At 46.7% G+C, this 14,982-nt stretch overlaps 45 non-coding genes and 30 pseudogenes across 45 annotated transcripts; all 75 read right to left on the reverse strand.

The window, feature by feature from the left end:
- Nucleotides 1-13: 13 nt before the first annotated feature.
- Nucleotides 14-132, reverse strand: LOC144417747 (5S ribosomal RNA; annotated as a pseudogene).
- An 81-nt stretch (nt 133-213) lies between these two features.
- Nucleotides 214-332, reverse strand: LOC144414452 (5S ribosomal RNA). Its single transcript, XR_013470342.1, has one exon. It is a non-coding gene; the product is annotated as a 5S ribosomal RNA (ribosomal RNA).
- Nucleotides 333-413: 81 nt separating this feature from the next.
- Nucleotides 414-532, reverse strand: LOC144416163 (5S ribosomal RNA). Its single transcript, XR_013472057.1, has one exon. It is a non-coding gene; the product is annotated as a 5S ribosomal RNA (ribosomal RNA).
- An 81-nt stretch (nt 533-613) lies between these two features.
- Nucleotides 614-732, reverse strand: LOC144414454 (5S ribosomal RNA). Its single transcript, XR_013470344.1, has one exon. It is a non-coding gene; the product is annotated as a 5S ribosomal RNA (ribosomal RNA).
- An 81-nt stretch (nt 733-813) lies between these two features.
- LOC144415821 (5S ribosomal RNA) lies at nt 814-932 on the reverse strand. Its single transcript, XR_013471715.1, has one exon. It is a non-coding gene; the product is annotated as a 5S ribosomal RNA (ribosomal RNA).
- Nucleotides 933-1,013: 81 nt separating this feature from the next.
- On the reverse strand, nt 1,014-1,132 carry LOC144417566 (5S ribosomal RNA; annotated as a pseudogene).
- An 81-nt stretch (nt 1,133-1,213) lies between these two features.
- LOC144414126 (5S ribosomal RNA) lies at nt 1,214-1,332 on the reverse strand. The gene has a single exon (XR_013470017.1). It is a non-coding gene; the product is annotated as a 5S ribosomal RNA (ribosomal RNA).
- Nucleotides 1,333-1,413: 81 nt separating this feature from the next.
- LOC144416658 (5S ribosomal RNA) lies at nt 1,414-1,531 on the reverse strand. The gene has a single exon (XR_013472551.1). It is a non-coding gene; the product is annotated as a 5S ribosomal RNA (ribosomal RNA).
- An 81-nt stretch (nt 1,532-1,612) lies between these two features.
- Nucleotides 1,613-1,731, reverse strand: LOC144417736 (5S ribosomal RNA; annotated as a pseudogene).
- Nucleotides 1,732-1,812: 81 nt separating this feature from the next.
- On the reverse strand, nt 1,813-1,931 carry LOC144412184 (5S ribosomal RNA; annotated as a pseudogene).
- Nucleotides 1,932-2,012: 81 nt separating this feature from the next.
- On the reverse strand, nt 2,013-2,131 carry LOC144414455 (5S ribosomal RNA). The gene has a single exon (XR_013470345.1). It is a non-coding gene; the product is annotated as a 5S ribosomal RNA (ribosomal RNA).
- Nucleotides 2,132-2,296: 165 nt separating this feature from the next.
- On the reverse strand, nt 2,297-2,415 carry LOC144412702 (5S ribosomal RNA; annotated as a pseudogene).
- Nucleotides 2,416-2,496: 81 nt separating this feature from the next.
- On the reverse strand, nt 2,497-2,605 carry LOC144412935 (5S ribosomal RNA; annotated as a pseudogene).
- Nucleotides 2,606-2,686: 81 nt separating this feature from the next.
- Nucleotides 2,687-2,805, reverse strand: LOC144415822 (5S ribosomal RNA). The gene has a single exon (XR_013471716.1). It is a non-coding gene; the product is annotated as a 5S ribosomal RNA (ribosomal RNA).
- Nucleotides 2,806-2,886: 81 nt separating this feature from the next.
- On the reverse strand, nt 2,887-3,005 carry LOC144418239 (5S ribosomal RNA; annotated as a pseudogene).
- Nucleotides 3,006-3,086: 81 nt separating this feature from the next.
- On the reverse strand, nt 3,087-3,205 carry LOC144415323 (5S ribosomal RNA). The gene has a single exon (XR_013471215.1). It is a non-coding gene; the product is annotated as a 5S ribosomal RNA (ribosomal RNA).
- Nucleotides 3,206-3,290: 85 nt separating this feature from the next.
- LOC144412754 (5S ribosomal RNA) lies at nt 3,291-3,409 on the reverse strand. Its single transcript, XR_013469108.1, has one exon. It is a non-coding gene; the product is annotated as a 5S ribosomal RNA (ribosomal RNA).
- Nucleotides 3,410-3,490: 81 nt separating this feature from the next.
- Nucleotides 3,491-3,609, reverse strand: LOC144415823 (5S ribosomal RNA). Its single transcript, XR_013471717.1, has one exon. It is a non-coding gene; the product is annotated as a 5S ribosomal RNA (ribosomal RNA).
- An 81-nt stretch (nt 3,610-3,690) lies between these two features.
- LOC144418240 (5S ribosomal RNA) lies at nt 3,691-3,809 on the reverse strand (annotated as a pseudogene).
- An 81-nt stretch (nt 3,810-3,890) lies between these two features.
- On the reverse strand, nt 3,891-4,009 carry LOC144415324 (5S ribosomal RNA). Its single transcript, XR_013471216.1, has one exon. It is a non-coding gene; the product is annotated as a 5S ribosomal RNA (ribosomal RNA).
- An 85-nt stretch (nt 4,010-4,094) lies between these two features.
- LOC144415326 (5S ribosomal RNA) lies at nt 4,095-4,213 on the reverse strand. The gene has a single exon (XR_013471218.1). It is a non-coding gene; the product is annotated as a 5S ribosomal RNA (ribosomal RNA).
- An 84-nt stretch (nt 4,214-4,297) lies between these two features.
- On the reverse strand, nt 4,298-4,416 carry LOC144416283 (5S ribosomal RNA). The gene has a single exon (XR_013472176.1). It is a non-coding gene; the product is annotated as a 5S ribosomal RNA (ribosomal RNA).
- An 81-nt stretch (nt 4,417-4,497) lies between these two features.
- On the reverse strand, nt 4,498-4,616 carry LOC144416161 (5S ribosomal RNA). The gene has a single exon (XR_013472055.1). It is a non-coding gene; the product is annotated as a 5S ribosomal RNA (ribosomal RNA).
- Nucleotides 4,617-4,697: 81 nt separating this feature from the next.
- LOC144417624 (5S ribosomal RNA) lies at nt 4,698-4,816 on the reverse strand (annotated as a pseudogene).
- An 81-nt stretch (nt 4,817-4,897) lies between these two features.
- LOC144418154 (5S ribosomal RNA) lies at nt 4,898-5,015 on the reverse strand (annotated as a pseudogene).
- An 81-nt stretch (nt 5,016-5,096) lies between these two features.
- Nucleotides 5,097-5,215, reverse strand: LOC144414671 (5S ribosomal RNA). Its single transcript, XR_013470561.1, has one exon. It is a non-coding gene; the product is annotated as a 5S ribosomal RNA (ribosomal RNA).
- Nucleotides 5,216-5,296: 81 nt separating this feature from the next.
- On the reverse strand, nt 5,297-5,415 carry LOC144414127 (5S ribosomal RNA). Its single transcript, XR_013470018.1, has one exon. It is a non-coding gene; the product is annotated as a 5S ribosomal RNA (ribosomal RNA).
- An 85-nt stretch (nt 5,416-5,500) lies between these two features.
- On the reverse strand, nt 5,501-5,609 carry LOC144412761 (5S ribosomal RNA; annotated as a pseudogene).
- Nucleotides 5,610-5,690: 81 nt separating this feature from the next.
- On the reverse strand, nt 5,691-5,809 carry LOC144415092 (5S ribosomal RNA). The gene has a single exon (XR_013470984.1). It is a non-coding gene; the product is annotated as a 5S ribosomal RNA (ribosomal RNA).
- An 81-nt stretch (nt 5,810-5,890) lies between these two features.
- LOC144414128 (5S ribosomal RNA) lies at nt 5,891-6,009 on the reverse strand. Its single transcript, XR_013470019.1, has one exon. It is a non-coding gene; the product is annotated as a 5S ribosomal RNA (ribosomal RNA).
- An 85-nt stretch (nt 6,010-6,094) lies between these two features.
- On the reverse strand, nt 6,095-6,213 carry LOC144417535 (5S ribosomal RNA; annotated as a pseudogene).
- An 81-nt stretch (nt 6,214-6,294) lies between these two features.
- On the reverse strand, nt 6,295-6,413 carry LOC144416837 (5S ribosomal RNA). Its single transcript, XR_013472730.1, has one exon. It is a non-coding gene; the product is annotated as a 5S ribosomal RNA (ribosomal RNA).
- Nucleotides 6,414-6,494: 81 nt separating this feature from the next.
- LOC144412580 (5S ribosomal RNA) lies at nt 6,495-6,603 on the reverse strand (annotated as a pseudogene).
- Nucleotides 6,604-6,684: 81 nt separating this feature from the next.
- On the reverse strand, nt 6,685-6,803 carry LOC144417830 (5S ribosomal RNA; annotated as a pseudogene).
- Nucleotides 6,804-6,884: 81 nt separating this feature from the next.
- On the reverse strand, nt 6,885-7,003 carry LOC144414548 (5S ribosomal RNA). Its single transcript, XR_013470438.1, has one exon. It is a non-coding gene; the product is annotated as a 5S ribosomal RNA (ribosomal RNA).
- An 81-nt stretch (nt 7,004-7,084) lies between these two features.
- Nucleotides 7,085-7,203, reverse strand: LOC144416024 (5S ribosomal RNA). The gene has a single exon (XR_013471918.1). It is a non-coding gene; the product is annotated as a 5S ribosomal RNA (ribosomal RNA).
- An 81-nt stretch (nt 7,204-7,284) lies between these two features.
- LOC144415607 (5S ribosomal RNA) lies at nt 7,285-7,403 on the reverse strand. Its single transcript, XR_013471499.1, has one exon. It is a non-coding gene; the product is annotated as a 5S ribosomal RNA (ribosomal RNA).
- An 85-nt stretch (nt 7,404-7,488) lies between these two features.
- LOC144412459 (5S ribosomal RNA) lies at nt 7,489-7,607 on the reverse strand (annotated as a pseudogene).
- An 81-nt stretch (nt 7,608-7,688) lies between these two features.
- LOC144417176 (5S ribosomal RNA) lies at nt 7,689-7,807 on the reverse strand. The gene has a single exon (XR_013473068.1). It is a non-coding gene; the product is annotated as a 5S ribosomal RNA (ribosomal RNA).
- An 81-nt stretch (nt 7,808-7,888) lies between these two features.
- LOC144412000 (5S ribosomal RNA) lies at nt 7,889-7,997 on the reverse strand (annotated as a pseudogene).
- Nucleotides 7,998-8,078: 81 nt separating this feature from the next.
- On the reverse strand, nt 8,079-8,197 carry LOC144414129 (5S ribosomal RNA). The gene has a single exon (XR_013470020.1). It is a non-coding gene; the product is annotated as a 5S ribosomal RNA (ribosomal RNA).
- Nucleotides 8,198-8,278: 81 nt separating this feature from the next.
- LOC144415789 (5S ribosomal RNA) lies at nt 8,279-8,397 on the reverse strand. The gene has a single exon (XR_013471682.1). It is a non-coding gene; the product is annotated as a 5S ribosomal RNA (ribosomal RNA).
- Nucleotides 8,398-8,478: 81 nt separating this feature from the next.
- On the reverse strand, nt 8,479-8,597 carry LOC144417424 (5S ribosomal RNA). The gene has a single exon (XR_013473317.1). It is a non-coding gene; the product is annotated as a 5S ribosomal RNA (ribosomal RNA).
- Nucleotides 8,598-8,682: 85 nt separating this feature from the next.
- On the reverse strand, nt 8,683-8,801 carry LOC144418013 (5S ribosomal RNA; annotated as a pseudogene).
- An 81-nt stretch (nt 8,802-8,882) lies between these two features.
- LOC144417738 (5S ribosomal RNA) lies at nt 8,883-9,001 on the reverse strand (annotated as a pseudogene).
- An 81-nt stretch (nt 9,002-9,082) lies between these two features.
- LOC144414131 (5S ribosomal RNA) lies at nt 9,083-9,201 on the reverse strand. Its single transcript, XR_013470022.1, has one exon. It is a non-coding gene; the product is annotated as a 5S ribosomal RNA (ribosomal RNA).
- An 81-nt stretch (nt 9,202-9,282) lies between these two features.
- Nucleotides 9,283-9,401, reverse strand: LOC144417571 (5S ribosomal RNA; annotated as a pseudogene).
- An 81-nt stretch (nt 9,402-9,482) lies between these two features.
- LOC144416546 (5S ribosomal RNA) lies at nt 9,483-9,601 on the reverse strand. The gene has a single exon (XR_013472439.1). It is a non-coding gene; the product is annotated as a 5S ribosomal RNA (ribosomal RNA).
- Nucleotides 9,602-9,686: 85 nt separating this feature from the next.
- Nucleotides 9,687-9,805, reverse strand: LOC144418014 (5S ribosomal RNA; annotated as a pseudogene).
- Nucleotides 9,806-9,886: 81 nt separating this feature from the next.
- LOC144417178 (5S ribosomal RNA) lies at nt 9,887-10,005 on the reverse strand. The gene has a single exon (XR_013473070.1). It is a non-coding gene; the product is annotated as a 5S ribosomal RNA (ribosomal RNA).
- Nucleotides 10,006-10,086: 81 nt separating this feature from the next.
- Nucleotides 10,087-10,195, reverse strand: LOC144418427 (5S ribosomal RNA; annotated as a pseudogene).
- Nucleotides 10,196-10,276: 81 nt separating this feature from the next.
- On the reverse strand, nt 10,277-10,395 carry LOC144416827 (5S ribosomal RNA). The gene has a single exon (XR_013472720.1). It is a non-coding gene; the product is annotated as a 5S ribosomal RNA (ribosomal RNA).
- An 81-nt stretch (nt 10,396-10,476) lies between these two features.
- On the reverse strand, nt 10,477-10,595 carry LOC144415790 (5S ribosomal RNA). The gene has a single exon (XR_013471683.1). It is a non-coding gene; the product is annotated as a 5S ribosomal RNA (ribosomal RNA).
- An 81-nt stretch (nt 10,596-10,676) lies between these two features.
- LOC144414132 (5S ribosomal RNA) lies at nt 10,677-10,795 on the reverse strand. The gene has a single exon (XR_013470023.1). It is a non-coding gene; the product is annotated as a 5S ribosomal RNA (ribosomal RNA).
- Nucleotides 10,796-10,876: 81 nt separating this feature from the next.
- Nucleotides 10,877-10,995, reverse strand: LOC144416359 (5S ribosomal RNA). The gene has a single exon (XR_013472252.1). It is a non-coding gene; the product is annotated as a 5S ribosomal RNA (ribosomal RNA).
- An 81-nt stretch (nt 10,996-11,076) lies between these two features.
- LOC144418091 (5S ribosomal RNA) lies at nt 11,077-11,195 on the reverse strand (annotated as a pseudogene).
- Nucleotides 11,196-11,280: 85 nt separating this feature from the next.
- LOC144417299 (5S ribosomal RNA) lies at nt 11,281-11,399 on the reverse strand. The gene has a single exon (XR_013473192.1). It is a non-coding gene; the product is annotated as a 5S ribosomal RNA (ribosomal RNA).
- Nucleotides 11,400-11,480: 81 nt separating this feature from the next.
- LOC144418075 (5S ribosomal RNA) lies at nt 11,481-11,599 on the reverse strand (annotated as a pseudogene).
- An 81-nt stretch (nt 11,600-11,680) lies between these two features.
- LOC144417442 (5S ribosomal RNA) lies at nt 11,681-11,799 on the reverse strand. The gene has a single exon (XR_013473335.1). It is a non-coding gene; the product is annotated as a 5S ribosomal RNA (ribosomal RNA).
- Nucleotides 11,800-11,880: 81 nt separating this feature from the next.
- On the reverse strand, nt 11,881-11,998 carry LOC144418155 (5S ribosomal RNA; annotated as a pseudogene).
- An 81-nt stretch (nt 11,999-12,079) lies between these two features.
- On the reverse strand, nt 12,080-12,188 carry LOC144412535 (5S ribosomal RNA; annotated as a pseudogene).
- Nucleotides 12,189-12,269: 81 nt separating this feature from the next.
- Nucleotides 12,270-12,388, reverse strand: LOC144417779 (5S ribosomal RNA; annotated as a pseudogene).
- Nucleotides 12,389-12,469: 81 nt separating this feature from the next.
- Nucleotides 12,470-12,588, reverse strand: LOC144416025 (5S ribosomal RNA). The gene has a single exon (XR_013471919.1). It is a non-coding gene; the product is annotated as a 5S ribosomal RNA (ribosomal RNA).
- An 81-nt stretch (nt 12,589-12,669) lies between these two features.
- Nucleotides 12,670-12,788, reverse strand: LOC144415608 (5S ribosomal RNA). The gene has a single exon (XR_013471500.1). It is a non-coding gene; the product is annotated as a 5S ribosomal RNA (ribosomal RNA).
- An 81-nt stretch (nt 12,789-12,869) lies between these two features.
- Nucleotides 12,870-12,988, reverse strand: LOC144414133 (5S ribosomal RNA). The gene has a single exon (XR_013470024.1). It is a non-coding gene; the product is annotated as a 5S ribosomal RNA (ribosomal RNA).
- Nucleotides 12,989-13,069: 81 nt separating this feature from the next.
- On the reverse strand, nt 13,070-13,188 carry LOC144416360 (5S ribosomal RNA). Its single transcript, XR_013472253.1, has one exon. It is a non-coding gene; the product is annotated as a 5S ribosomal RNA (ribosomal RNA).
- An 81-nt stretch (nt 13,189-13,269) lies between these two features.
- LOC144416883 (5S ribosomal RNA) lies at nt 13,270-13,388 on the reverse strand. Its single transcript, XR_013472776.1, has one exon. It is a non-coding gene; the product is annotated as a 5S ribosomal RNA (ribosomal RNA).
- Nucleotides 13,389-13,473: 85 nt separating this feature from the next.
- LOC144417301 (5S ribosomal RNA) lies at nt 13,474-13,592 on the reverse strand. The gene has a single exon (XR_013473195.1). It is a non-coding gene; the product is annotated as a 5S ribosomal RNA (ribosomal RNA).
- Nucleotides 13,593-13,673: 81 nt separating this feature from the next.
- Nucleotides 13,674-13,792, reverse strand: LOC144418076 (5S ribosomal RNA; annotated as a pseudogene).
- An 81-nt stretch (nt 13,793-13,873) lies between these two features.
- LOC144417443 (5S ribosomal RNA) lies at nt 13,874-13,992 on the reverse strand. Its single transcript, XR_013473336.1, has one exon. It is a non-coding gene; the product is annotated as a 5S ribosomal RNA (ribosomal RNA).
- An 81-nt stretch (nt 13,993-14,073) lies between these two features.
- On the reverse strand, nt 14,074-14,191 carry LOC144418156 (5S ribosomal RNA; annotated as a pseudogene).
- Nucleotides 14,192-14,272: 81 nt separating this feature from the next.
- On the reverse strand, nt 14,273-14,381 carry LOC144412537 (5S ribosomal RNA; annotated as a pseudogene).
- Nucleotides 14,382-14,462: 81 nt separating this feature from the next.
- LOC144417780 (5S ribosomal RNA) lies at nt 14,463-14,581 on the reverse strand (annotated as a pseudogene).
- An 81-nt stretch (nt 14,582-14,662) lies between these two features.
- Nucleotides 14,663-14,781, reverse strand: LOC144416026 (5S ribosomal RNA). The gene has a single exon (XR_013471920.1). It is a non-coding gene; the product is annotated as a 5S ribosomal RNA (ribosomal RNA).
- An 81-nt stretch (nt 14,782-14,862) lies between these two features.
- On the reverse strand, nt 14,863-14,981 carry LOC144415609 (5S ribosomal RNA). Its single transcript, XR_013471501.1, has one exon. It is a non-coding gene; the product is annotated as a 5S ribosomal RNA (ribosomal RNA).
- Between the last annotated feature and the right edge of the window lies 1 nt (nt 14,982).

Raw genomic sequence — 14,982 nt, forward strand, 5'->3', positions numbered from 1 at the left:
AACGGCGACGAAAAGACGACGACACTCGGTATTCCCAGCCGGTCACCCATGCAAGTACTAACCGAGCCCGACATTGCTTAACTTCCGAGATCGAACGAGAACGGGTGCATTCAACGTGGTATGGTTGTAGGCGATAAAGTAGTAGTCTATTCGGCTATTTGTATTTCGCAGTTGTTGGAAAACAGAGCAAAATCGAATGAAACGGCGACAAAAAGCCTACGACACTCGGTATTCCCAGCCGGTCACCCATGCAGGTACTAACCGAGCCCGACATTGCTTAACTTCCGAGATCGAACGAGATCGGGTGCATTCAACGTGGTATGGTTGTAGGCGATAAAGTAGTAGTCTATTCGGCTATTTGTATTTCGCAGTTGTTGGAAAACAGAGCAAAATCGAATGAAACGGCGACAAAAAGCCTACGACACTCGGTATTCCCAGCCGGTCACCCATGCAAGTACTAACCGAGCCCGACATTGCTTAACTTCCGAGATCGAACGAGAACGGGTGCATTCAACGTGGTATGGTTGTAGGCGATAAAGTAGTAGTCTATTCGGCTATTTGTATTTCGCAGTTGTTGGAAAACAGAGCAAAATCGAATGAAACGGCGACAAAAAGCCTACGACACTCGGTATTCCCAGCCGGTCACCCATGCAGGTACTAACCGAGCCCGACATTGCTTAACTTCCGAGATCGAACGAGATCGGGTGCATTCAACGTGGTATGGTTGTAGGCGATAAAGTAGTAGTCTATTCGGCTATTTGTATTTCGCAGTTGTTGGAAAACAGAGCAAAATCGAATGAAACGGCGACGAAAAGCCTACGACACTCGGTATTCCCAGCCGGTCACCCATGCAAGTATTAACCGAGCCCGACATTGCTTAACTTCCGAGATCGAACGAGATCGGGTGCATTCAACGTGGTATGGTTGTAGGCAATAAAGTAGTAGTCTATTCGGCTATTTGTATTTCGCAGTTGTTGGAAAACAGAGCAAAATCGAATGAAACGGCGACGAGAAGCCTACGACACTCGGTATTCCCGGCCGGTCACCCATGCAAGTACTAACCGAGCCCGACATTGCTTAACTTCCGAGATCGAACAAGATCGGGTGCATTCCACGTGGTATGGTTGTAGGCAATAAAGTAGTAGTCTATTCGGCTATTTGTATTTCGCAGTTGTTGGAAAACAGAGCAAAATCGAATGAAACGGCGAGGAAAAGCCTACGACACTCGGTATTCCCAGCCGGTCACCCATGCAAGTACTAACCGAGCCCGACATTGCTTAACTTCCGAGATCGAACGAGATCGGGTGCATTCAACGTGGTATGGTTGTAGGCAATAAAGTAGTAGTCTATTCGGCTATTTGTATTTCGCAGTTGTTGGAAAACAGAGCAAAATCGAATGAAACGGCGAGGAAAAGCCTACGACACTCGGTATTCCCAGCCGGTCACCCATGCAAGTACTAACCGAGCCCGACATTGCTTAACTTCCGAGATCGACGAGATCGGGTGCATTCAACGTGGTATGGTTGTAGGCAATAAAGTAGTAGTCTATTCGGCTATTTGTATTTCGCAGTTGTTGGAAAACAGAGCAAAATCGAATGAAACGGCGACGAAAAGACGACGACACTCGGTATTCCCAGCAGGTCACCCACGCAAGTACTAACCGAGCCCGACATTGCTTAACTTCCGAGATCGAACGAGAACGGGTGCATTCAACGTGGTATGGTTGTAGGCGATAAAGTAGTAGTCTATTCGGCTATTTGTATTTCGCAGTTGTTGGAAAACAGAGCAAAATCGAATGAAACGGCGACGAAAAGCCTACGACACTCGGTATTCCCAGCCGGTCACCCATGCAAGTACTAACCGAGCCTGACATTGCTTAACTTCCGAGATCAAACGATAACGGGTGCATTCAACGTGGTATGGTTGTAGGCGATAAAGTAGTAGTCTATTCGGCTATTTGTATTTCGCAGTTGTTGGAAAACAGAGCAAAATCGAATGAAACGGCGACAAAAAGCCTACGACACTCGGTATTCCCAGCCGGTCACCCATGCAGGTACTAACCGAGCCCGACATTGCTTAACTTCCGAGATCGAACGAGATCGGGTGCATTCAACGTGGTATGGTTGTAGGCGATAAAGTAGTAGTCTATTCGGCTATTTGTATTTCGCAGTTGTTGGAAAACAGAGCAAAATCGAATGAAACGGCGACGAAAAGCCTACGACACTCGGTATTCCCAGCCGGTCACCCATGCAAGTATTAACCGAGCCCGACATTGCTTAACTTCCGAGATCGAACGAGTCTACGACACTCGGTATTCCCAGCCGGTCACCCACGCAAGTACTAACCGAGCCTGACATTGCTTAACTTCCGAGATCAAACGATAACGGGTGCATTCAACGTGGTATGGTTGTAGGCGATAAAGTAGTAGTCTATTCGGCTATTTGTATTTCGCAGTTGTTGGAAAACAGAGCAAAATCGAATGAAACGGCGACAAAAAGCCTACGACACTCGGTATTCCCAGCCGGTCACCCATGCAAGTACTAACCGAGCCCGACATTGCTCAACTTCCGAGATCGAGTGCATTCAACGTGGTATGGTTGTAGGCGATAAAGTAGTAGTCTATTCGGCTATTTGTATTTCGCACTTGTTGGAAAACAGAGCAAAATCGAATGAAACGGCGACGAAAAGCCTACGACACTCGGTATTCCCAGCCGGTCACCCATGCAAGTATTAACCGAGCCCGACATTGCTTAACTTCCGAGATCGAACGAGATCGGGTGCATTCAACGTGGTATGGTTGTAGGCGATAAAGTAGTAGTCTATTCGGCTATTTGTATTTCGCAGTTGTTGGAAAACAGAGCAAAATCGAATGAAACGGCGACGAAAAGCCCACGACACTCGGTATTCCCAGCCGGTCACCCATGCAAGTACTAACCGAGCCCGACATTGCTTAACTTCCGAGATCGAACGATAACGGGTGCATTCAACGTGGTATGGTTGTAGGCGATAAAGTAGTAGTCTATTCGGCTATTTGTATTTCGCAGTTGTTGGAAAACAGAGCAAAATCGAATGAAACGGCGACAAAAAGCCTACGACACTCGGTATTCCCAGCCGGTCACCCATGCAAGTACTAACCGAGCCCGACATTGCTTAACTTCCGAGATCGAACGAGATCGGGTGCATTCAACGTGGTATGGTTGTAGTCGATAAAGTAGTAGTCTGTTCTGCTATTTGTATTTTGCAGTTGTTAGAAAACAGAGAAAAAACGAATGGAACGGCGACGAAAGAAAAGCCTACGACACTCGGTATTCCCAGCCGGTCACCCATGCAAGTACTAACCGAGCCCGACATTGCTTAACTTCCGAGATCGAACGAGATCGGGTGCATTCAACGTGGTATGGTCGTAGTCGATAAAGTAGTAGTCTGTTCTGCTATTTGTATTTTGCAGTTGTTAGAAAACAGAGCAAAATCGAATGAAACGGCGACGAAAAGCCTACGACACTCGGTATTCCCAGCCGGTCACCCATGCAAGTATTAACCGAGCCCGACATTGCTTAACTTCCGAGATCGAACGAGATCGGGTGCATTCAACGTGGTATGGTTGTAGGCGATAAAGTAGTAGTCTATTCGGCTATTTGTATTTCGCAGTTGTTGGAAAACAGAGCAAAATCGAATGAAACGGCGACGAAAAGCCCACGACACTCGGTATTCCCAGCCGGTCACCCATGCAAGTACTAACCGAGCCCGACATTGCTTAACTTCCGAGATCGAACGATAACGGGTGCATTCAACGTGGTATGGTTGTAGGCGATAAAGTAGTAGTCTATTCGGCTATTTGTATTTCGCAGTTGTTGGAAAACAGAGCAAAATCGAATGAAACGGCGACAAAAAGCCTACGACACTCGGTATTCCCAGCCGGTCACCCATGCAAGTACTAACCGAGCCCGACATTGCTTAACTTCCGAGATCGAACGAGATCGGGTGCATTCAACGTGGTATGGTTGTAGTCGATAAAGTAGTAGTCTGTTCTGCTATTTGTATTTTGCAGTTGTTAGAAAACAGAGAAAAAACGAATGGAACGGCGACGAAAGAAAAGCCTACGACACTCGGTATTCCCAGCCGGTCACCCATGCAAGTACTAACCGAGCCCGACATTGCTTAACTTCCGAGATCGAACGAGATCGGGTGCATTCAACGTGGTATGGTTGTAGTCGATAAAGTAGTAGTCTGTTCTGCTATTTGTATTTTGCAGTTGTTAGAAAACAGAGAAAAAACGAATGGAACGGCGACGAAAAATAGCCTACGACACTCGGTATTCCCAGCCGGTCACCCATGCAAGTACTAACCGAGCCCGACATTGCATAACTTCCGAGATCGAACGAGATCGGGTGCATTCAACGTGGTATGGTTGTAGGCAATAAAGTAGTAGTCTATTCGGCTATTTGTATTTCGCAGTTGTTAGAAAACAGAGCAAAATCGAATGAAACGGCGACGAGAAGCCTACGACACTCGGTATTCCTAGCCGGTCACCCATGCAAGTACTAACCTAGCCCGACATTGCTTAACTTCCGAGATCGAACGAGATCGGGTGCATTCACCGTGGTATGGTTGTAGGCGATAAAGTAGTAGTCTATTCGGCTATTTGTATTTCGCAGTTGTTAGAAAACAGGGCAAAATCGAATGAAACGGCGACGAAAAGCCTACGACAGTCGGTATTCCCAGTCGGTCACCCATGCAAGTACTAACCAAGCCCGACATTGCTTAACTTCCGAGATCGAACAAGATCGGGTGCATTCAACGTGGTATGGTTGTAGGCGTTAAAGTAGTAGTCTATTCGGCTATTTGTATTTTGCAGTTGTTAGAAAACACAGCAAAATCGAATGAAACGACGACGAAAAGCTTACGACACTCGGTATTCCCAGCCGGTCACCCATGCAAGTACTAACCGAACCCGACATTGCTTAACTTCCGAGATCGACGAGATCGGGTGCATTCAACGTGGTATGGTTGTAGGCGATAAAGTAGTAGTCTATTCGGCTATTTGTATTTTGCAATTGTTAGAAAACAGAGCAAAATCGAATGAAACGGCGACGAAAAGCCTACGACACTCGGTATTCCCAGCCGGTCACCCAAGCAAGTACTAACCGAGCCCGACATTGCTTAACTTCCGAGATCGAACGAGATCGGGTGCATTCAACGTGGTATGGTTGTAGGCGATAAAGTAGTAGTCTATTCGGCTATTTGTATTTCGCAGTTGTTGGAAAACAGAGCAAAATCGAATGAAACGGCGACGAAAAGCCTACGACACTCGGTATTCCCAGCCGGTCACCCATGCAAGTACTAACCGAGCCCGACATTGCTTAACTTCCGAGATCGAACGAGATCGGGTGCATTCAACGTGGTATGGTTGTAGGCGATAAAGTAGTAGTCTATTCGGCTATTTGTATTTCGCAGTTGTTGGAAAACAGAGCAAAAACGAATGGAACGGCGATGAAAAAAAAGCCTACGACACTCGGTATTCCCAGCCGGTCACCCATGCAAGTACTAACCGAGCCCGACATTGCTTAACTTACGAGATCGGGTGCATTCAACGTGGTATGGTTGTAGGCAATAAAGTAGTAGTCTATTCGGCTATTTGTATTTCGCAGTTGTTGGAAAACAGAGAAAAATCGAATAAAACGGCGACGAAAAGCCTACAACACTCGGTATTCCCAGCCGGTCACCCATGCAAGTACTAACCGAGCCCGACATTGTTTAACTTCCGAGATCGAACGAGATCGGGTGCAATCAACGTGGTATGGTTGTAGGCGATTAAGCAGTATTCTATTCGGCTATTTGTATTTTGCAGTTGTTGGAAAACAGAGCAAAATCGAACGAAACGGCGACGAAAAGCCTACGACACTCGGTATTCCCAGCCGGTCACCCATGCAAGTACTAACCGAGCCCGACATTGCTTAACTTCCGAGATCGAACGAGATCGGGTGCATTCAACGTGGTATGGTTGTAGGCGATAAAGTAGTAGTCTATTCGGCTATTTGTATTTCGCAGTTGTTGGAAAACAGAGCAAAAACGAATGGAACGGCGACGAAAAAAAAGCCTACGACACTCGGTATTCCCAGCCGGTCACCCATGCAAGTACTAACCGAGCACGACATTGCTTAACTTCCGAGATCGAACGAGATCGGGTGCATTCACCGTGGTATGGTTGTAGGCGATGAAGTATTAGTCTATTCGGCTATTTGTATTTCCCAGTTGTTAGAAAACAGAGCAAAATCGAATGAAACGGCGACGAAAAGCCTACGACACTCGGTATTCCCAGCCGGTCACCCATGCAAGTACTAACCAAGCCCGACATTGCTTAACTTCCGAGATCGAACAAGATCGGGTGCATTCAACGTGGTACGGTTGTAGGCGATAAAGTAGTAGTCTATTCGGCTATTTGTATTTCGCAATTGTTAGAAAACAGAGCAAAATCGAATGAAACGGCGACGAAAAGCCTATGACACTCGGTATTCCCAGCCGGTCACCCATACAAGTACTAACCGAGCCCGACATTGCTTAACTTCCGAGATCGGGTGCATTCAACGTGGTATGGTTGTAGGCTATAAAGTAGTAGTCTATTCGGCTATTTGTATTTCGCAGTTGTTGGAAAACAGAGCAAAATCGAATAAAACGGCGACGAAAAGCCTACTACACTCGGTATTCCCAGCCGATCACCCATGCAAGTGCTAACCGAGCCCGACATTGCTTAACTTCCGAGATCGAACGAGATCGGGTGCAATCAACGTGGTATGGTTGTAGGCGATTAAGCAGTATTCTATTCGGCTATTTGTATTTTGCAGTTGTTGGAAAACAGAGCAAAATCGAACGAAACGGCGACGAAAAGCCTACGACACTCGGTATTCCCAGCCGGTCACCCATGGAAGTACTAACCGAGCCCGACATTGCTTAACTTCCGAGATCGAACGAGATCGGGTGCATTCAACGTGGTATGGTTGTAGGCGGTAAAGCAGTAGTCTATTCGGCTATTTGTATTTCGCAGTTGTTGGAAAACAGAGCAAAATCGAATGAAACGGCGACGAAAAGCCTACGACACTCGGTATTCCCAGCCGGTCACCCATGCAAGTACTAACCGAGCCCGACATTGCTTAACTTCCGAGATCGAACGAGATCGGGTGCATTCAACGTGGTATGTTTGTAGGCGATAAAGTAGTAGTCTATTCGGCTATTTGTATTTCGCAGTTGTTGGAAAACAGAGCAAAATCGAATGAAACGGCGACGAAAAGCCTACGACACTCGGTATTCCCAGCCGGTCACCCATGCAAGTACTAACCGAGCCCGACATTGCTTAACATCCGAGATCGAACGAGATCGGGTGCATTCAACGTGGTATGGTTGTAGGCGATAAAGTAGTAGTCTATTCGGCTATTTGTATTTCGCAGTTGTTGGAAAACAGAGCAAAAACGAATGGAACGGCGACGAAAAAAATGCCTACGACACTCGGTATTCTTAGCCGGTCACCCATGCAATTACTAACCGAGCACGACATTGCTTAACTTCCGAGATCGAACGAGATCGGGTGCATTCACCGTGGTATGGTTGTAGGCTATAAAGTAGTAGTCTATTCGGCTATTTGTATTTCCCAGTTGTTAGAAAACAGAGCAAAATCGAATGAAACGGCGACGAAAAGCCTACGACACTCGGTATTCCCAGCCGGTCACCCATGCAAGTACTAACCAAGCCCGACATTGCTTAACTTCCGAGATCGAACAAGATCGGGTGCATTCAACGTGGTATGCTTGTAGGCGATAAAGTAGTAGTCTATTCGGCTATTTGTATTTCGCAATTGTTAGAAAACAGAGCAAAATCGAATGAAACGGCGACGAAAAGCCTACGACACTCGGTATTCCCAGCCGGTCACCCATGCAAGTACTAACCGAGCCCGACATTGCTTAACTTCCGAGATCGGGTGCATTCAACGTGGTATGGTTGTAGGCGGTAAAGCAGTAGTCTATTCGGCTATTTGTATTTCGCAGTTGTTGGAAAACAGAGCAAAATCGAATGAAACGGCGACGAAAAGCCTACGACACTCGGTATTCCCAGCCGGTCACCCATGCAAGTACTAACCGAGCCCGACATTGCTTAACTTCCGAGATCGAACGAGATCGGGTGCATTCAACGTGGTATGGTTGTAGGCGATTAAACAGTAGTCTATTCGGCTATTTGTATTTCGCAGTTGTTGGAAAACAGAGCAAAATCGAACGAAACGGCGACGAAAAGCCTACGACACTCGGTATTCCCAGCCGGTCACCCATGCAAGTACTAACCGAGCCCGACATTGCTTAACTTCCGAGATCGAACGAGATCGAGTGCATTCAACGTGGTATAGTTGTAGGCGATAAGGTAGTAGTCTATTCGGCTATTTGTATTTCGCAGTTGTTGGAAAACAGAGCAAAATCGAATGAAACGGCGACGAAAAGCCTACGACACTCGGTATTCCCAGCCGGTCACCCATGCAAGTTCTAACCGAGCCCGACATTGCTTAACTTCCGAGATCGAACGAGATCGGGTGCATTCAACGTGGTATAGTTGTAGGCGATAAAGTAGTAGTCTATTCGGCTATTTGTATTTCGCAGTTGTTGGAAAACAGAGCAAAAACGAATGGAACGGCGACGAAAAAAAAGCCTACGACACTCGGTATTCCTAGCCGGTCACCCATGCAAGTACTAACCGAGCACGACATTGCTTAACTTCCGAGATCGAACGAGATCGGGTGCATTCACCGTGGTATGGTTGTAGGCTATAAAGTAGTAGTCTATTCGGCTATTTGTATTTCCCAGTTGTTAGAAAACAGAGCAAAATCGAATGAAACGGCGACGAAAAGCCTACGACACTCGGTATTCCCAGCCGGTCACCCATGCAAGTACTAACCAAGCCCGACATTGCTTAACTTCCGAGACCGAACAAGATCGGGTGCATTCAACGTGGTATGCTTGTAGGCGATAAAGTAGTAGTCTATTCGGCTATTTGTATTTCGCAATTGTTAGAAAACAGAGCAAAATCGAATGAAACGGCGACGAAAAGCCTACGACACTCGGTATTCCCAGCCGGTCACCCATGCAAGTACTAACCGAGCCCGACATTGCTTAACTTCCGAGATCGAACGAGATCGGGTGCATTCAACGTGGTATGGTTGTAGGCGATTAAACAGTAGTCTATTCGGCTATTTGTATTTCGCAGTTGTTGGAAAACAGAGCAAAATCGAACGAAACGGCGACGAAAAGCCTACGACACTCGGTATTCCCAGCCGGTCACCCATGCAAGTACTAACCGAGCCCGACATTGCTTAACTTCCGAGATCGAACGAGATCGAGTGCATTCAACGTGGTATAGTTTTAGGCGATAAGGTAGTAGTCTATTCGGCTATTTGTATTTCGCAGTTGTTGGAAAACAGAGCAAAATCGAATGGAACGGCGAGGAAAAGCCTACGACACTCGGTATTCCCAGACGGTCACCCATGCAAGTTCTAACCGAGCCCGACATTGCTTAACTTCCGAGATCGAACGAGATCGGGTGCATTCAACGTGGTATGGTTGTAGGCGATAAAGTAGTAGTCTATTCGGCTATTTGTATTTCGCAGTTGTTGGAAAACAGAGCAAAAACGAATGGAACGGCGACGAAAAAAAAGCCTACGACACTCGGTATTCCTAGCCGGTCACCCATGCAAGTACTAACCGAGCACGACATTGCTTAACTTCCGAGATCGAACGAGATCGGGTGCATTCACCGTGGTATGGTTGTAGGCTATAAAGTAGTAGTCTATTCGGCTATTTGTATTTCCCAGTTGTTAGAAAACAGAGCAAAATCGAATGAAACGGCGACGAAAAGCCTACGACACTCGGTATTCCCAGCCGGTCACCCATGCAAGTACTAACCAAGCCCGACATTGCTTAACTTCCGAGATCGAACAAGATCGGGTGCATTCAACGTGGTATGCTTGTAGGCGATAAAGTAGTAGTCTATTCGGCTATTTGTATTTCGCAATTGTTAGAAAACAGAGCAAAATCGAATGAAACGGCGACGAAAAGCCTACGACACTCGGTATTCCCAGTCGGTCACCCATGCAAGTACTAACCGAGCCCGACATTGCTTAACTTCCGAGATCGGGTGCATTCAACGTGGTATGGTTGTAGGCGGTAAAGCAGTAGTCTATTCGGCTATTTGTATTTCGCAGTTGTTGGAAAACAGAGCAAAATCGAATGAAACGGCGACGAAAAGCCTACGACACTCGGTATTCCCAGCCGGTCACCCATGCAAGTACTAACCGAGACCGACATTGCTTAACTTCCGAGATCGAACGAGATCGGGTGCATTCAACGTGGCATGGTTGTAGGCGATTAAACAGTAGTCTATTCGGCTATTTGTATTTCGCAGTTGTTGGAAAACAGAGCAAAATCGAACGAAACGGCGACGAAAAGCCTACGACACTCGGTATTCCCAGCCGGTCACCCATGCAAGTACTAACCGAGCCCGACATTGCTTAACTTCCGAGATCGAACGAGATCGAGTGCATTCAACGTGGTATAGTTGTAGGCGATAAGGTAGTAGTCTATTCGGCTATTTGTATTTCGCAGTTGTTGGAAAACAGAGCAAAATCGAATGAAACGGCGACGAAAAGCCTACGACACTCGGTATTCCCAGCCGGTCACCCATGCAAGTACTAACCGAGCCCGACATTGCTTAACTTCCGAGATCGAACGAGATCGGGTGCATTCAACGTGGTATGGTTGTAGGCGATAAAGTAGTAGTCTATTCGGCTATTTGTATTTCGCAGTTGTTGGAAAACAGAGCAAAATCGAATGAAACGGCGACGAAAAGCCTACGACACTCGGTATTCCCAGCCGGTCACCCATGCAAGTACTAACCGAGCCCGACATTGCTTAAATTCCGAGATCGAACGAGATCGGGTGCATTCAACGTGGTATGGTTGTAGGCGATAAAGTAGTAGTCTATTCGGCTATTTGTATTTCGCAGTTGTTGGAAAACAGAGCAAAATCGAATGAAACGGCGACGAAAAGCTTACGACAATCGGTATTCCCAGCCGGTCACCCATGCAAGTACTAACCGAGCCCGACATTGCTTAACTTCCGAGATCGAACGAGATCGGGTGCATTCAACGTGGTATGGTTGTAGTCGATAAAGTAGTAGTCTGTTCTGCTATTTGTATTTTGCAGTTGTTAGAAAACAGAGAAAAAACGAATGGAACGGCGACGAAAAAAAAGCCTACGGCACTCGGTATTCCTAGCCGGCCACCCATGCAAGTACTAACCGAGCCCGACATTGCTTAACTTCCGAGATCGAACGAGATCGGGTGCATTCAACGTGGTATGGTTGTAGGCAATAAAGTAGTAGTCTATTCGGCTATTTGTTTTTCGCAGTTGTTAGAAAACAGAGCAAAATCGAATGAAACGGCGACGAAAAGCCTACGACACTCGGTATTCCCAGCCGGTCACCCATGAGAGTACTAACCGAGCACGACATCGCTTAACTTCCGAGATCGAACGAGATCGGGTGCATTCACCGTGGTATGGTTGTAGGCGATAAAGTAGTAGTATATTCGGCTATTTGTATTTCGCAGTTGTTAGAAAACAGAGCAAAATCGAATGAAACGGCGACGAAAAGCCTACGACTCTCGGTATTCCCAGCCGGTCACCCATGCAAGTACTAACCAAGCCCGACATTGCTTAACTTCCGAGATCAAACAAGATCGGGTGCATTCAACGTGGTATGGTTGTAAGCGATAAAGTAGTAGTCTATTCGGCTATTTGTATTTCGCAGTTGTTAGAAAACACAGCAAAATCGAATTAAACGACGACGAAAAGCTTACGACACTCGGTATTCCCAGCCGGTCACCCATGCAAGTACTAACCGAACCCGACATTGCTTAACTTCCGAGATCGACGAGATCGGGTGCATTCAACGTGGTATGGTTGTAGGCGATAAAGTAGTAGTCTATTCGGCTATTTGTATTTCGCAATTGTTAGAAAACAGAGCAAAATCGAATGAAACGACGACGAAAAGCTTACGACACTCGGTATTCCCAGCCGGTCACCCATGCAAGTACTAACCGAGCCCGACATTGCTTAACTTCCGAGATCGGGTGCATTCAACGTGGTATGGTTGTAGGCTATAAAGTAGTAGTCTATTCGGCTATTTGTATTTCGCAGTTGTTGGAAAACAGAGCAAAATCGAATAAAACGGCGACGAAAAGCCTACTACACTCGGTATTCCCAGCCGGTCACCCATGCAAGTGCTAACCGAGCCCGACATTGCTTAACTTCCGAGATCGAACGAGATCAGGTGCAATCAACGTGGTATGGTTGTAGGCGATTAAGCAGTATTCTATTCGGCTATTTGTATTTTGCAGTTGTTGGAAAACAGAGCAAAATCGAACGAAACAGCGACGAAAAGCCTACGACACTCGGTATTCCCAGCCGGTCACCCATGCAAGTACTAACCGAGCCCGACATTGCTTAACTTCCGAGATCGAACGAGATCGGGTGCATTCAACGTGGTATGTTTGTAGGCGATAAAGTAGTAGTCTATTCGGCTATTTGTATTTCGCAGTTGTTGGAAAACAGAGCAAAATCGAATGAAACGGCGACGAAAAGCCTACGACACTCGGTATTCCCAGCCGGTCACCCATGCAAGTACTAACCGAGCCCGACATTGCTTAACATCCGAGATCGAACGAGATCGGGTGCATTCAACGTGGTATGGTTGTAGGCGATAAAGTAGTAGTCTATTCGGCTATTTGTATTTCGCAGTTGTTGGAAAACAGAGCAAAATCGAATGAAACGGCGACGAAAAGCCTACGACACTCGGTATTCCCAGCCGGTCACCCATGCAAGTACTAACCGAGCCCGACATTGCTTAACTTCCGAGATCGAACGAGATCGGGTGCATTCAACGTGGTATGGTTGTAGGCGATAAAGTAGTAGTCTATTCGGCTATTTGTATTTCGCAGTTGTTGGAAAACAGAGCAAAATCGAATGAAACGGCGACGAAAAGCCTACGACACTCGGTATTCCCAGCCGGTCACCCATGCAAGTACTAACCGAGCCCGACATTGCTTAAATTCCGAGATCGAACGAGATCGGGTGCATTCAACGTGGTATGGTTGTAGGCGATAAAGTAGTAGTCTATTCGGCTATTTGTATTTCGCAGTTGTTGGAAAACAGAGCAAAATCGAATGAAACGGCGACGAAAAGCTTACGACACTCGGTATTCCCAGCCGGTCACCCATGCAAGTACTAACCGAGCCCGACATTGCTTAACTTCCGAGATCGAACGAGATCGGGTGCATTCAACGTGGTATGGTTGTAGTCGATAAAGTAGTAGTCTGTTCTGCTATTTGTATTTTGCAGTTGTTAGAAAACAGAGAAAAAACGAATGGAACGGCGACGAAAAAAAAGCCTACGGCACTCGGTATTCCTAGCCGGCCACCCATGCAAGTACTAACCGAGCCCGACATTGCTTAACTTCCGAGATCGAACGAGATCGGGTGCATTCAACGTGGTATGGTTGTAGGCAATAAAGTAGTAGTCTATTCGGCTATTTGTTTTTCGCAGTTGTTAGAAAACAGAGCAAAATCGAATGAAACGGCGACGAAAAGCCTACGACACTCGGTATTCCCAGCCGGTCACCCATGAGAGTACTAACCGAGCACGACATCGCTTAACTTCCGAGATCGAACGAGATCGGGTGCATTCACCGTGGTATGGTTGTAGGCGATAAAGTAGTAGTATATTCGGCTATTTGTATTTCGCAGTTGTTAGAAAACAGAGCAAAATCGAATGAAACGGCGACGAAAAGCCTACGACTCTCGGTATTCCCAGCCGGTCACCCATGCAAGTACTAACCAAGCCCGACATTGCTTAACTTCCGAGATCAAACAAGATCGGGTGCATTCAACGTGGTATGGTTGTAAGCGATAAAGTAGTAGTCTATTCGGCTATTTGTATTTCGCAGTTGTTAGAAAACACAGCAAAATCGAATTAAACGACGACGAAAAGCTTACGACACTCGGTATTCCCAGCCGGTCACCCATGCAAGTACTAACCGAACCCGACATTGCTTAACTTCCGAGATCGACGAGATCGGGTGCATTCAACGTGGTATGGTTGTAGGCGATAAAGTAGTAGTCTATTCGGCTATTTGTATTTCGCAATTGTTAGAAAACAGAGCAAAATCGAATGAAACGACGACGAAAAGCTTACGACACTCGGTATTCCCAGCCGGTCACCCATGCAAGTACTAACCGAGCCCGACATTGCTTAACTTCCGAGATCGGGTGCATTCAACGTGGTATGGTTGTAGGCTATAAAGTAGTAGTCTATTCGGCTATTTGTATTTCGCAGTTGTTGGAAAACAGAGCAAAATCGAATAAAACGGCGACGAAAAGCCTACTACACTCGGTATTCCCAGCCGGTCACCCATGCAAGTGCTAACCGAGCCCGACATTGCTTAACTTCCGAGATCGAACGAGATCAGGTGCAATCAACGTGGTATGGTTGTAGGCGATTAAGCAGTATTCTATTCGGCTATTTGTATTTTGCAGTTGTTGGAAAACAGAGCAAAATCGAACGAAACGGCGACGAAAAGCCTACGACACTCGGTATTCCCAGCCGGTCACCCATGCAAGTACTAACCGAGCCCGACATTGCTTAACTTCCGAGATCGAACGAGATCGGGTGCATTCAACGTGGTATGTTTGTAGGCGATAAAGTAGTAGTCTATTCGGCTATTTGTATTTCGCAGTTGTTGGAAAACAGAGCAAAATCGAATGAAACGGCGACGAAAAGCCTACGACACTCGGTATTCCCAGCCGGTCACCCATGCAAGTACTAACCGAGCCCGACATTGCTTAACATCCGAGATCGAACGAGATCGGGTGCATTCAACGTGGTATGGTTGTAGGCG

The sequence above is a fragment of the Styela clava genome, chromosome 15 (genome assembly GCF_964204865.1).
Source record: "Styela clava chromosome 15, kaStyClav1.hap1.2, whole genome shotgun sequence".
In the NCBI taxonomy this organism is placed as follows: domain Eukaryota; kingdom Metazoa; phylum Chordata; class Ascidiacea; order Stolidobranchia; family Styelidae; genus Styela; species Styela clava.